This window comes from Amblyomma maculatum, unplaced genomic scaffold (assembly GCF_055883805.1).
Source record: "Amblyomma maculatum isolate TAMU_Amacu unplaced genomic scaffold, ASM5588380v1 scaffold_18, whole genome shotgun sequence".
Taxonomy (NCBI): domain Eukaryota; kingdom Metazoa; phylum Arthropoda; class Arachnida; order Ixodida; family Ixodidae; genus Amblyomma; species Amblyomma maculatum.
This window is the reverse complement of record NW_028146743.1, coordinates 4709589-4725441: the sequence shown is the minus strand read 5'-3', so window position 1 is coordinate 4725441 and position 15853 is coordinate 4709589.

Genomic DNA, 15853 nt, shown 5'->3' with positions numbered 1-15853 from the left:
ATATAGCAGGACCTATCACAACCGCAGTCGTGGCCGAGTGGTTTGGGCGCCCGTCTCGGCTGCGGGAGGTGGTCAGTTCGAAACCCGCCGCCGGACACCCACCGGTAAAATTGGGTACAAGCGTCCCCCGGCCCGGCGCCCGGCTCCTTTAGGGGTGTGCGTTTGGAAGAGGCTCTGCTAACCCTGCTGTGCCCCTTCGGGGGCTTAGTTTCGAACAACCATGGCCTGCAAAGGCCGTGCCGAATACGAAAGACCCCGGGCTGCGTGTCAAAAAAAAAACCAGAAAATCCTCGCAGTCCAGAGCAGGTCGGCTCCGGCTGCAACAAAAAAAAAAATACTGGGTGTGGCCGTAGCAGTTGCAGGGGTTGCGGTCAATTCGCCCGCAGAGCTTCTTTTCTTTTCTTTTCTTGCCATAAAAAAATACCATTAAATTACCACTTTTGCTATCCATTGTGTGCAAGGGAAATAATGCGTTTTACTACAACCGATTGATGACACGAAGGCGCGTCATATGTCACTACATACAGAATTCTTTTCATTCATTCGCCTAATTGGTCATCAAGGAGATGTACCCTAGCAAGAATTTTCGCAGCAACTCGGTGAAACCCCCCCACAGCAAGCTACAGAAATAAAAGCCGTGCTAATGTTGCATTGCAATGATCTGACCGGAAAATTTTCTTTGACATTCCTGATTGGGCTCTAATATCAGTTGAGGTACCCTGTAATTCTGCCCAGCTAATACCAGAACAATGAAACCTGCAGGCTTAGAACATGCTGACTTTTAGACCATTTCTTTCTGCCATCCCTATCGAAAAATGCAGTGTCGCTGGGATACTGGACAGTGTTTTCCAGTGTAAAGCAGTATATTTTTTACACTGGCAATACTGCGCCACACTGGCGTCGCACTTGGATTCGCTGGGCCACACTTGGATGGTACTGACGCTCACAGTTTGGCACTGGCACCTACTGGACATTCACTGCAAGCTCACTGGTCCCAGCGTTTCACAGCGCCAAGCTACACCTTTCACGCTGGGTCGCAGTGTGTCATGCTGCGCCTGATGGACGTTCACTGCAAACTCACTGGTCCCAGCGCTGTGCAGCGCCAAGCTGTGCAGTGTCGCACTGCACACAGTTTGCACACTGGGACAGTGCCCGTCACATCCCCTGAGAAAATTGGGAGCGCTTACTAACGCCTAATTGCTGGAGAATTCATACCGTGCATGTTATTGTAAGTATAGCGGTTTTTAAAATGGGTCTAAATATGCGTCTGGCGCAAGTCCATGCAGCCAATGCCGGACGTCGACGTAGACATGTAGACCACGTCCTCCTCATGCATTGTGCTACGCGCTCTTCCGGAATGACACTAAATTCAGGACCTTCAAAGTAATGTTTAACCGTTTTTACGTCTCGCACTCACATATGATGCCGATCGCGGCGTTTTCATGCGCATTAGCGCGCAGCGATCAGCGCTGCCGCTCGCACCACATTGCATGCAAGCGTCGCGGCGGCAAAGCAATGCGGCGTACGCCGGCCAGTAGAGATACACGATATAGTTTGGCACATCTTTCGTGCTTAGTAAACGGTCTCGAACTCGGCCGTACCTCGATTTTCTCGTACGTTACAAGATGCCAGCATATATGAACCGCCGGCGCCTTCAGTGGTTTCTGAAGTACGTACTGCGCCCCGAATCTATCGAGTGCCGCAGACATTGAAAGCACGCATCTTAAAGCGCAGCTTTTCTTTTAAGTGCGAACAGTGCATAGAGGGTGTTCACTATTTTTATTTTTGCGTACATGGAGTTTAAACCCCTGCATGCTCGAGGTTACCGTAACTCGATTGAATGCCTCTGCTTTCACACGAGCGGAAGATATATGTACGCGCCGGACTTCGGTATGCGGTAGAAAATGTGCGCTGCACATTTAGTTGCAGAAGCTAACTCTTGGAATTTTGCAGAGGGTGCCACGCAAGCGATCGTTGCTACAACCACCCATATATATGTTCCCACGGCTGGCCTACTCTGTGGCGCATATGAATGTAGTCGAGTACGCGCCCCCAATGCGTTGACCGGCTGTGCGGAGCTCGCAATTCTGCCCTCGATCGCGTTCGGTTTATTGCTTATTGGGCGCTTACATATCAAGTTTGGATGTGTGCAAAATAAACGTTAATTGTAGCCAAGCACTTGTCCTGTGATTATCGTTCCTCAATTGCGTTTTTGATGCATATATATGCGTCGAATGTACTACACTCTAAAAAAAAAAGGTGTGATCTTAGTCTTTTTGGGGGGTAAACTGCTTGTCGCTGAGCTAACACCTTTTTGGGGTAAGGTTACGCTGTGTCTTGAAAGACTAAGTATTTATACCATTGCATGCAGTGTAACATTACGCTTCTGGTAGCATAAACTTGCACCTTCACAAGCAGTGTAACTGTATTCTACCTAGGCATAACGTTGCACCTTTCATAAAGGCCTATGTTTTAGTCTGTCGATGGCATAAGCATACCCTTGCATCAAAGGTGCAAGTTTGCACCTTGACAACGTAAACTTATCCTGTATGTACAGGTGCAAAGTTACCATTTTAGAGTATAAATTTATATTACGACAAAGAGCGCAAAGTTTTGCACCTTTATGGTGCAAGCTTATACCACCAGGAGAAGGATAACGTTGCCCTCCAAGCAGTTTAAAGTAATGCCATATTACATAGGGTATCTAAGTATCATCTTGTGGTATATATATGCTATCCACACAAGAGTACTATTACCAATCTGCATCGTAAACTTGGTCACTGGAAGCAGGAATAAAGCTAACCAATACATTTCAAGATTTTCTCGAAGGAAAGATTATGTTGAAACATTGCAATATCTTTGTGTCATCTGGAGTGTGACAGTGAGCAATGTTTCAGGTGAGGTAGGCTGTGTCATGTTGTGTTCAAGCCGTAAGTTATGTTGCAGAGTGAACAAAAAGAATTTACAGAACAATCGGTTAAGATAACATACCATGGTGTTTATTTCACCTCATTATACACCGAAGTTGCAGCAAGGGACTGGATAATCTTCTCCGCACAGTCAGGGCAGGGATGTACCACGTATTTGACCTGCATAGAAAAGAGAACTTGTAATCGGTTACTCACGAAGAAAGTCTCACAAAACATGCTTATGGAGTAATTAATTCACATATAAAAATAACACTGCACAAAGGGCAAGTAAAAAGGAAGACAGATGGAAATAGTGCACCAGTACAGGCTTCCAAGTGTTTATATAATGAGAATTGTGAACTCACACAATATATAGATCAATGAAAATTATCCAAATCTGAGCTTTACCTGTGCCACTAACACACACATAGACAACTAGCACATTGCAATCTCAGAAAAAATTGACAATATGCTCAATAAGACACAATATACAATGAGACATATTCTTGTTAGGAGCAGGGTCAAGCCATAGGCATCACTGATGTTGGACTACCCAGAGGGTCATTTAAAGAATTATGAATGAAAACATATTGATAAAATAGAGGCTAGCCTAATAAAGGCAAAAGATGTGATTTAAAAAACCCCTCCCTCTACTCGTTCATATGTGCAGTTCTCCTTTTTTTATCATTAGCTTTTTATGTTAAACTTTGTTTTATCACCTTCACTTTCACCTTTGTTGTTTGCTGGTTTCCACTCCAACACCCAAACATTATAGTTTGCTTTCACACCTGACCATACCAGTGGTCTTGTTTCTAGTCACTATGGCCTCACCCTCCTAGAAAACACTGTCTCTGGTCCTTCATGACATTATCTTATGTTGCGTATAGTGTTAATGTTTTCCTGAGACTACACTGTCTTTAGTCATCTGATCATCCATCACAAGTGACAACTGCAAATCTCTTCTTTTTTTTTTCTTGGGGGGGGTGACGGGAGGAGGTTCTTTTGTTCTTGCATTCGTTGTCATTTCTCATGAATATAACGAATGAAGCTTGTTCCTGCAGAGCTTGCTCCTGCAGGGGTATGTCTAAGGCCATTCTATTGTTTCTGCCTTGAGTGCAGTTTCAGTTCAGTTCAGGCGTTCAGTCGTGTCCGACTCTTCGTGACCCTATGGACCATGTCACGCCACGCTTTCCGGTCTCTCACTATCTTCTTAACATCACATAGCTTCATCTGCAATGCCTCGAGAATGCCATCTAACCATCGCGTTCGCTGCCTACCCCTTCTCCGGCGACCCTCAACCTTTCCCAACATCAAATCTTTCTCCAGCGACTCCTCTCTTCTCATCAGATGACCAAAGTAGCTGAGCTTTAACTTTAGAATTTGACCCTCCAATGAGCAGTCAGGGTTTATGGTCGACAATATCGACTGATTTGATCTTCTGGCAGTCCAAGGAACTCTTAAGAGTCTTCGCCAGCACCACAATTCAAACGCGTCAATTCTTCGGCGGTCAGCCTTTTTCACAGTCCAACTCTCGCATCCATACATCACAACTGGAAAGACCATAGCACGGGTTATACGGATCTTGGTTGACAGACTAATGTCTCTGCTCTTTACTAGGCGGTCAAGGCTAACCATTGCTCTCTTTCCCAGAAGCAGGCGTCTCCTAATTTCATGGCTGCAGTCTCCTTCCGAGGTAATCTTGGCGCCCAAGAACAGAAAATCTGTCACAGCTTCCACTTCTTGTCCATTGATGCTCCAGGACTTGATAGGGCAAGACGCCATGATCTTCGTCTTTTTAATGTTCAGTTTAAGCCCAAACTTCTCACTCTCTTCTTGTACGCGCATCAGAAGTCTCTTGAGTTCCACTTCACTTTCTGCCATTAAAGTGGTATCATCCGCATATCTAAGGTTGTTGATACGTTTTCCAGCAATCTTCACTCCAGCTGAAGACTCGTCCAGACCGGCCTTCCTCATGATGCACTCTGCATATAGGTTAAATAGGCAGGGCGACAGTATGAAGCCTTGCCTCACCCCTTTCTCAATCGGAAACCAATCAGTAAGACCATGCCCAGTTCTGACTGTGGCCTCTTGCCCTTCATAAAGGTTCCTGAGGAGACAGATGAGGTGAATTGGAACTCCCATCTCTTGGAGAGCTTGCCACAATCTGCTGTGATCTACGCAGTCAAACGCTTTCGCATAATCAATAAAGCAGAAGTAAATGGGTTTCTGGAACTCTGTTGCTTTTTCCATGATCCAGCGAAGGTTGGCAATTTGGTCTCTAGTTCCTCTGCCTTTGCGAAACCCAGCTTGCACGTCCGCAAGCTCCCGATCCATATACTGCTGCAGCCTACCTTGCAGGATTTTTAACATCACCTTGCTAGCATGCGAAATAAGCGCGATCGTGCGGTAGTTGGAACAATCTTTGGTACTGCCTTTCTTTGGAATGGGGATGTAAACTGACCTCCTCCAATCCTGTGGCCACTGCAGGGTTGTCCAAATCTTTTGACATAATGTATGCAGTGTGTTAACAGCGTCGTGGTTGAGGTTTTGAAGCAACTCAGCTGGAATACCATCAATTCCGCTAGCTTTGTTCTTAGCAAGGCTGGCTAAGGCCCATTCAACTTCACTCTTCAGGATGCCCGGCTCGAGATCAGTAATCACAACCGTCCTATGTTGGGTTTGCACATCCGGGTCCTTCTTGTACAGTTCTTCTGTGTATTCCTGCCACCTCTTCTTTATCTCTGAGGCTTCAGTGAGGTCCTTGCCTCGTTTGTCCTTTATCACGCCCAGCTTAGCACAGAAGCTTCCTTTGATATCTTTGATTGTCTTATACAGAGCTCTTGTGTTCCTTAATTGGCTGTTGTCCTCAACTGCTTGACACTGTATGTTCAGGAAGGCATTCTTATCTCTCCTTGCTATTTTCTGAAAATCCGCATTTACAGTGCAGTTTACATTCCTGGAAAAAGGCATGAATATACCACAGAGGCTATGCCTTATAAAATGCGGGATACCACTTCTGAAAGATGGAACATTTCATGCTAAAAGAGCAATGATAGCAAGGCACATCCAAAGCACCTTCTGCACATTGCATTACTGCAGTGATGTCACAGATGCAGAATTATGTAAAGCATGGCAATAAAATGCAACTTTTACATAAGTTCATTGCTAGTTTCACACCACACATCAGCTTATGCCGATGCCAAAAACTTCTCGAGATTGCCATTTCACTTCAAAACTACATTATCTTGCTCAGGAGGCAAAAAACAATACACTTCAATACCCCTATAATTCCTTGAACAAACCACAAAGCTTTGAGATTCTATGTATTGCTGCTTCATGTAATGCTTGCAGCACATGCAGCAGGAATAAAACTTCTCATAAACTGCAATTTGCCAGGACTGTCAACTGCTTATCTCTTTAGATGCCTAACTAATGAAATTGTAAATGCTGACCAATATTATACAAGAATGATTATTAAAAAGTGTTTACAACAAATTTCTCGAAGATTATGTTCTTTACCTTTACAGATTGCAAATCATAAACTATGAAGAGACACCCGTGCAGTCTCTGCCGGTGGGTTGTGCAGCAATTGCAAATCATAAACTATGAAGAGACACCCGTGCAGTCTCTGCCGGTGAGTTGTGCAGCAATGTGGACTTTGGGTACCTGGTACAGCTTCAGGATTAGACTTAATTATCTATTCTTTTTGTTTATAAGAGGCAATATGAAAACTGCAAAATTGAAGGCTATTAATGAGTGAGCCTAGGCCTAAAACCCTCCTAATCATCTATGTGGTCTAACATAATGAGCATCAAAAATATTCCTTTAAAAGCTTTGTAAGTTGGTTTTTCCACATTACATAACTAAAAAAGGGGTGTTGCTGACATTTCTTATTCAGATAATATAGACATATTTTGTGTTTTTGATGATGCAGAAGAAGCTAACATGATTCTGGCAACAATACCAAGTGCAGCAACATTTTTTACATGCAATGTGGGAAAGCAAGACAATAGTTTTCAAATATGCCTTTCCTTGTTCAATATTCTGAACTACATTGCTCTTTAAGAAAATTTAAGAACTGGGCTCACCTATAATATTGGGGACCCTCATTTCTGGTATATAATACTGTCCCCTAAAATTAAAATGCAAAAGTTAAGTCAATTTTTGGTTGATTAGCCATTCAACCATCATCCTCTACCACAGACATGTCCACTGTGCTGCACAATCCAGTTCTAATTGTACTGCAAATTTCATTTCATTCATTCTCCCTTTATAGGCCCATAGACATGACATAAGGGGTGGGGGCATATATATATATATATATATATATATATATATATATATATATATATATATATATATATTTGTTAAATGGTAGTGGTGGAACACAAGGAAAATACGCTGAGTACAAATGGCACAAAACAATATAAAGAACAGAAAAGAAACAATAAAGCTGAAAGTGCTAAAATACCGTCCATTACATATCACCTGCAGTACTTCATTTTTAGTTTCATTCTATTGTGGACATACCTAGCAACATAAGAGCATGTGAGTTGTTGAAAATTACACCCATCAGAGAACATAACCTTACTGCTGAGAACCAAGTGCAAACAATATAAATATTAGGTTTTGAAGAAAAAAGAAAAGAGGCATACATTAACAGCTCACTCAATAAAAAGAAGTCAACATGTTCAGATCGATTACATACTGAAAAAATTCCTCCCTTGCTAACTTGCTCAATAGCACTGAATGGTTCCAAAATCAATGTAATGCCAGGGCTATTGCTCCTCAGCATAGAAAAATATGCTCTTTGATAGACATAAAGCAACAATGAACAGACCACAATGCCACAGCTATGTCGAAAAATACATACCACACAAATCTTGCCGTAAGCAGTCGTCCAGCGCTGAAGAAAGCAGGTTGATCTTTAGAAGCAGGAGTAACAGCACTTCTACACCGTATTCCTCCTACTGGAAGGTACGCTGCAGCAAAGGTATCATTCATAACATTAGCATGATACTCGTAACTAGTACATACATAACTATAGTACAAAAAATAATGGCACCACACATGCTAAAACAATGACTCAAATATTTTGACAATGAGCTTAAAAGCTACAACTCCTGTTTCTAGATATATCTGTAACAATATCTGCCACCTCTTTACAGTCGAAATAACTGCTTAAATAAACTAGAATAGCAGATTTATGACAAACTGCTAGCACAATGACAATACACATTAACTTCAATGAGGGAATGTCTCAGTACCAGTGAATTGTAGTAATGAGTATAACACAATGTCTGACAACAGAAACTACAGAAGGAAAAGAATGTGTTGTTATTGGTCAGGCATAGCCTCCTTTCTATGGGTCAGGAGGCTGAAAAGTTCAGAATGGAAATAGCTGAGTAGAAACTATAGCAAATCCCCAAATGAAAAATATTAGTGATATAAAAATTTTCCTTAGCTCGCTAACGAAAATTAGCACATTTAATCAAAATAGCTGTTTGGGCCAGTTGGTTCATACTTACACCCTAAAAGACCAGCGAAAAAAAAGAAAAAAAAAAGAAAACAGGTACAAAGGAACACAAAACGTATTTCAGTGCCCGTCCTGTCATTTTTTGTTCCTTTGTCCCCGTAATTATTTTTTTTGCTCTGGTCTTTTTATGTACCGATTACAAAAAGAAAACCAGTCTTAAAGCAGAGAAGGGGTGACACATGGTTTGCTTCAATGCTGAAGACATCTGATCACCAGCTAACCCAGATTTTTCACTTGTTAAGTGATTTGATAGAGTCCAATATTTATTATCAGTTCTTAACATAAGTGATCAGCAAGTTAAATAACACTATTTACTCGCACACGCCCTCAAACACAATGAAACTCAATTGATAAGTCACTGTCTGGGCGTGCACCATATTACACGGCATGAGCGAAAATGGCAACACGCAAGGAGACACACACACGGCACGCGACATAAATATTCTCCGACGAGAATCCCAAGCAGTATACATTGAGGCAGATGTCAGTGATCAGCAATATGTGCCACAAAAGTGCGCGTGTCAATTTAAACGCCCCTTTCTGGACGGAAACAATGCTTTGGACTTACCAGCACGGATAGCAGAGACCAGTTTCAAATTCTTTGAAGAAACGACAGTCTACGTTCTTGCGCAGACGAGACGAAGGACTTGTGCCTGCAGCGAAAAAAAAAAAAAGCGTGAGAAATGTCTTTCCTGCACATTGCGTCACTGCGACAGTATACATGTACACGAATCGGCTCGGTCCCACCTCTGGTCTCGACGCCATCAGCTCAAAACTGCGGGGTTAAATCGGCGTTCTGAAAGCGTGACTTTAGGATATCAAGCGCGCTGCCTTCGAACGTACAGGTTGCTGGCAAAAGAACCGTAAACTTAACCCATCACCCTGCATGCTCTCCCGCATTTATGGCAACGTTCCCGTAAAGCAGCAACAACAGACGATCAAAATCGATTGTAGGCAGCGAGAAAAAATGATGCGGCATGCAAACACGTCAATGCGTATCACCGGGACTGCATTAGCGCTCGTCGACGCATACTTTCGACCGCGGGATATGCTTGTGAGCGTCGTAGACGACTAAAAATGCACCATTAACATCCCGCAAAAAGGTCGTGACGATCTGAAAATTTTGGGATGCGCCGCTCCTCCAGTCTGAACTGAGGGAGTGGTATGCTCAGGTTGGGATCCAAGACGTCGTGCTCAGAGGCCGTTTCACAGACAAACAAGCAGCGTCGCGGACGTAAGCAATAACAAAACATGTTCAGGCCAAGTTAAATAGCAGAGAAAAACACGTAAAACGAAATGTAAAACGTCACTTACATGCGCGGCTGAAATTTGGCGCCAAGAATCCGTTGGAACACCACCACCGCGACGACCAGCCATCCGCCGTTTCATTCCGAAGTTCACACTTTCACGAAGTCGTTTCATAGTGAGGCATCGATGAGCGCACTCGATGAAATAATCGCTGAGAGCAACCGAACTTTTCTAAAAACACAGATGAGTACCAACGACAAAGAGCACGAACGCTGACTCGTGCGGCAATCGCCGTCGTCGTCTTCTCGGACTCGCAGAGTCGCAGGGAACGCAGGCAGGCTCAAGCAAATACGAACACGTGACGCTGCGTTGAGAATAAAAGCAACAAAACTAAAAAGCAACTACTTCGCTTCTCGCCTCACCACCACTCCCCCCTCACCTCCCCTTTCTCCCTGTTTTGCAGCGTACACACTTGTCTGTCCGCCCTTGTTCTGAGTTCGGCCTTGCTCCCTCCACGGTCAAGCTCGCGTAGGAGTCAAAAGACGGGACGATCAAGGGGTGTCGGGGGGGGGGGGGGAGGTGAAAGGGGGAGGCACCGCTTTTTGTAAGAAGATAAGATGCTCCCAACTTTCGATGATTCCCCACCTCCTCCGGGGAAAAACGGGGGGTCCTTTTGTGGTAGCTCTTGAAAGGACATCGGACAGGAAGTAGAAACACAGCCGCACCCAGCTTGAAACCGGTTACCATCATAAAAAAAAAAAGAAGAAACAAGCGGCAAACTTTTTTTGCTTGAGCTGCAGGGTCGAAATGGTGTAAAGTCATGCGAGAGAGACTAACGTCTTCCGTGCGGGTGATTGCGCAGGGTATATTTAAGCCATGCGGTTTCAGATAGCATAAATCCCGAAGTTACCCTCCTTTTACACTCTTTTTTTTTTAGAGTGTACGTCCGCGCGCTCTCAAATGAAACATGCAGTTGCACAATTAATATTCTACTTTCGAGGGGCTGCAAACTGCTGTACAGCAGTATGCGAAGGAGAAGTTTCATCATTTTTGCCTTGACCATGCATAACTCAGTGTTTCAGGTGTGGTCAAGCTATAGTTCGAACAGCTCGCCATTAAAGAAGAATTAACGGCTGATTGGGCGAGTTGGTGAACCATGACGAACAGTAATATAAGAGCGCAACAGAAACCATTGTTGTCCTTTTCTCTTCGTCTCGTTTCTGTTACGCTCTTATATTACTGTTCGCCTTTCAAGCCCGCGGCTAGCGCCGGACCAGCAGAGCGACTTTCCACGCTACACCGCTGTCTTGCTAGAAAGTCAACCTAGGCGGCGTTTGACGTTCATGGTTTTTGTGGGCCCCGTAATGATAAACGCCTTCAGAAACACGCTAAATGTTCATAAATATTCAAAAATGTTAAAAACATTATACAGTCATCACAAACACACCAAGGGGGCATTTTAGATCATTTTCGCAGAAGACACATCCACAGCTAGCCATACTTACGAAAAAGGACAATTACCAATATGCAAAGAGTGGAGATGAACTAGCAATAAACCATTCGGGGGGGGGGGGGACACTTTCATTCCAGGTTGTCTTCTACAAAAAAAGTGGGCACACGTTGACAAAACAATTGAGCACTCCAGTCAAAACCAAACACCCGCACGTCTTTAGAGATTTGTAAAATTGCCAAAGGTCACTTTCCGATTGCTAGGACATTAGAGCTGCATGACAGAGCTGTCATGTGAATAGACCACACCAGACCAAAGGCTTCTCATATAGTATAGCTAACCACGGTATACCTAACAGCGTTGTGTTGATTTTTATGGCACATAAGCGACTAATGCTGCCATGCGCCAAGAACAAGGTTTAATGTATTTTTTTTGCATAATGACTAATATGTTCTTTAGGATGCAGCTTGTTTAGGAACACTGCTTCCTTTAGGAAACCGAAAACGCAGAGAATTTGGACTAGTGCACTTCCTCGTAGGATTATACTGAAAGGGAAAGGGATCTGTTGCAAAATTGTAGAAAATGTTTTCTTCTTAATTTCTCGCGTCTGGTGCATATGAAAGTAAGATATGGTTTATTGCTAGTTATTGCTTTCTTTATTGCTTTCTATGGTTTATTGCTTTCATAACTATGAAGCGTCAGGTGTGGGTGTGTCTTTTGCGAAGACGGCCTAAAATGTTCTCCATGATGTGTTTTTGATGACAGCATGATTTCCATTCCTCGATGATAGGTTTGACAGAGTTTAGTTTGTTGTTTATTTCAATGTTCCAATCATTCTGCAATTTCACTCTCAAATTTCTTTGTACAAGCTTCTTGGTATTTTTATGCAGTATATTCAACCTCTGTAATTTAGCATTGCGGCTAGGTTAACCGGTTATTTCTCTTCAGCACCTTTGAAGACAGCTGTCCAGCGTTCATAAAGTGTACGGCTTGGGTACGACATAAGCGCTGTGTACGGCATAGTGCACCACGTGTCAACTGCAGCGCCGCTAGATCACGCGACCGCCACCGGGGACACTTCTCCGGACGGAGCTGTGAAACTAAACTTGTTCTAGCAACGTTGGCACTGACACTCACCTCACAAACAGCACTGCAAATAGCAATAAGCAAAATGCTTCACATACCTTGTCTTCACAGCACAAAAGTAGTTATACCGCGGAGAGATGACTGGCTTCAATAGTCTGAAGGAGCGTAGTCAAGGGCGCCTCTATTGGCAATTGAATGAACTCAAAGTTTTTCTGCTTATTCCTACATGGCGCTAGAAGTAAAACCTTTAATGAGCGATTACAGGTGCAAATAGTAATTATCACCATAGTTTGTGCTTCTTATTTCAACTTTATTTTACAGTAATACAATATTAAAAGGAAGTCGACTCAAAAAAGGCTCACATTGAGTAGGGGGACTTTCTCGATTGAATGTCGTGTAGGAAAAATAGGTTATATTTTCAGGATTGGTGTATTTGCGCTAATTGCATGAAGTGCAATTTATGTGTACATGGAACAAGATCTATTATTCTAGTCTTGCCATGCATAATTCCTAAGTTGTAGATTGAGCATTTTGTCTGGTCAAGTTATGCCATGTGAGGCAGTATTACGGAAATCTTCAAATTGGAAAGGCAAAAAAAAATGAACTAGCAAATAAATTTCGATGAAACTTCACACGCTGCACTAGTATAATGTGCGCCCGAAGTGGTAAAAATCTTGCTGCTGTGCACCTTGTAAAGAGCAAATATTCGTGCCCAGAATAGCCAAATTTGGCTATGTTAAAAGACTGCCGATCAAATACTGAACAAATTAAAACAGTTATACCCCATTAAACATAAGATAAATACCCATTCCACCAGTAGGCCAAAGGAAACTGTCTTAAGTGTAGTAGTTTCTTCAAAAAAGCAATCCAAAGTAGGGTATACCAATGACGCTCGGTACGAATTCGGAAGAATAGTTTGAAGATTTCGAAAACAGGAAGAAACCACGCACCACTCAATAAATATTTAAGAAATTCAAATTTTATAAAACACGTCAAAAACTTATTAATGCCATTTTCAGATTCTGGCTTTCGGTGTGATTCGAAGTAAAGTGCACTCAAATCATGAATATAAATTTTTTAAATACATTTCATGATTTGTTTAGGTGCTTTTGGAATAAGTTTCCACAAATATGTTTTAATAACATTAGAGAAGGTCGAGCGAAATGTCTTCGCCATTTGCCATGGAATGACTTTAAGGACCATTGCAAATTAATAACCAAATTATAGAATAAAGCTCCAATAATGCTTTGAGTTCTAAACAAAGCAGCATGAAAAATTACAGAATAAATGACACCTTTTTATTCTCCTTTCAGTATTTTTGTCCAACTATAATGGGTAGGGAGCTTAATGTCTTAATGATTTGCATCTAAGTCTTGTTACTCATATAAAAGGTCATAGTTGTTTGGGCCATTGCAACTCTACCACTTCTTCCTAGCATCCAAAGAGTGGCTGCTTAATGCATCCTTACTGCTATTTTTCTCACGCAGGTAGAGTGAAAAGAGAAAGGAGCAAGGAAGCACAGCGAAGATGGCCTGCACCTGTTTACATCTAGCCATCTTCAAAAACTTGAGTTTTTTACGAGGCATTCTCCAGAACCAATTGTCCATGCTGACGTGCTGGCGTCTGTTTTGCATCTTGACAAATGACAGTCTACAAAGTTTATACTGAAGTCTCGATTGATTGATTGATTGATTGATTAAAACTTTAATTTCCACTGATTTAGGAGGCCCCGTACTCCGCCCTCCTGGCACGCAGGCCTGAGGAACATGGTCGCAATAGCGCTCGCTTGTATCGGAACGAAGACTAGATTGATCTTTAGCGATAGTAAAACTACTCTCTGAAGTCTCGAAGTGTGATGGTGAGGTAATCACCGGCCACTGTTCATATGTTGCAAGGAAGGGATGTGTGCAAGCATCTCTGTTGTGTGCTGTATGGAGTTATGTGCATTGTACAGCATGATCTTGATTGTGTATAGGATTCAGTTTCCTGTACAGAGAAAGAATGCCAGTGGTACCAGCCAAGGAATCTAAAAGCAGTAAGCGAGAAGGTTAACAGGCTATTTTAGTGCAAGGATGCATCACAAAGGATTAGTCCTCCTGTAACATACCACAAAAGGCGAGTGGCATATTCACTTGTGTGCGAAAACAGTTTGCACCCCACAATTGGTGAGCCTGCATGGAAAACTTAAGGAAAGCGGCCTTCAGTGCTTTGCTGATGTGTTGGAGGCAAATTATTTTTGCCCGTTCAAAGAAAGTTGTGGAGCCAGATACAGCCATAATTTGTAAACTGCCCTCCCAGTGGTTGAAACGAGTGAAATAGAAGTGTCCTTCAACACCATATATGTATGCGGAGGTGACAGTTATTGAGGCAGCTACACGGCTGCAAAGTGCAAGTTCCTTGCGGCCCTCTTACACGGAAGACCTATTCGCAGCCTCAACTGCACACAGGGTTTATACGTGGATACACGCATGTAAGATAAAAATGGGGTCCCAAGATGCACGGTTTATCATTAGTGCAGAGATGGGCAAAAAAATTCGTCCAACCTATACAATGAAAAGAGGGCTGCTGCTTGAAGCCAAGGCATGAGCATCTTTAATCAGTAAGAATGAGAGCCATGTCGACGTTCAGGTCAGAGAATGTGTCCTTTTTTCCTCGTGCCACAAGCCATTTCTGGGTGCAAGTCCGGAGGGTACTGTTTCATGCAGCAGCTGTGAGGCTCGCAATTTTGAGATCAAAATTCTAATTTAGGTGGAAGTATTTGCAAAGTGGGAACTACGTAATGGCAACCTGAAGCCCAGCAGCAAGTACTGCATGCAAGTGCAGATGCAAATGGGTGTGGCTGAGATGTAGTCGTGTGTGCTGTTTGTTTATAGTAAAGAGAAGAGCTTTCAGGTTACAGTGCTGATTGATTAACCCTTCTTCACTGACTTAGTGGACCGCTGCATTTTTTATGAACACTTAATTGCTAAGCAAATGTTTTGAAAAAATAGCTTCGATGTGCATGTTTTTAAAGTGCCTAATGCAAGGAAGGACCAGAACTCTAAAATGTAGGACTAATTTAAAGGAAAAAGAACATATGTGTATGTTCCTCTGTTTCAAAAAAATTGCTAATTATTGGGTTTAATGTTGTAAAATGACACATGAGCTCTGCAATAAGTTGGATTACTTAGGGCCTTCAGCATGTATTGGTTTTGCACAGGTTTTATTTCGACTCCATAGATACTGAGCTGCCATGGCTGGGATTAAGCCCAGGTCCACCTGGTCTGTAGCCTAGCACTTTAACCACTGATAATTTTATACAATATCTTTTGTGCATGCTATGAAAGAAGCTTCAGAGATTTTGCATGTGATGATACGTGAACTTCCTGCAGATGTGCGCCAACTTTGGTGTGCTTTAGCCATGTAGAGACTCCTCTCTGACACTCAAAAAACCTCTGTGGATGACTGTTGGAGATTTCATAAATTGTAATCTTGTTGAAGTGCATTTTCACCTCCTTATCATTGTGAAGAGAATTGTTAGTCAACATTTGAACTATGAAAATACTGTCCTGTGCTTGCTAATAACAGTGCTTACAATTTTTCTATGGTTCTAGTCATTTTCATACCTTTTCTTGCATGGTGCAT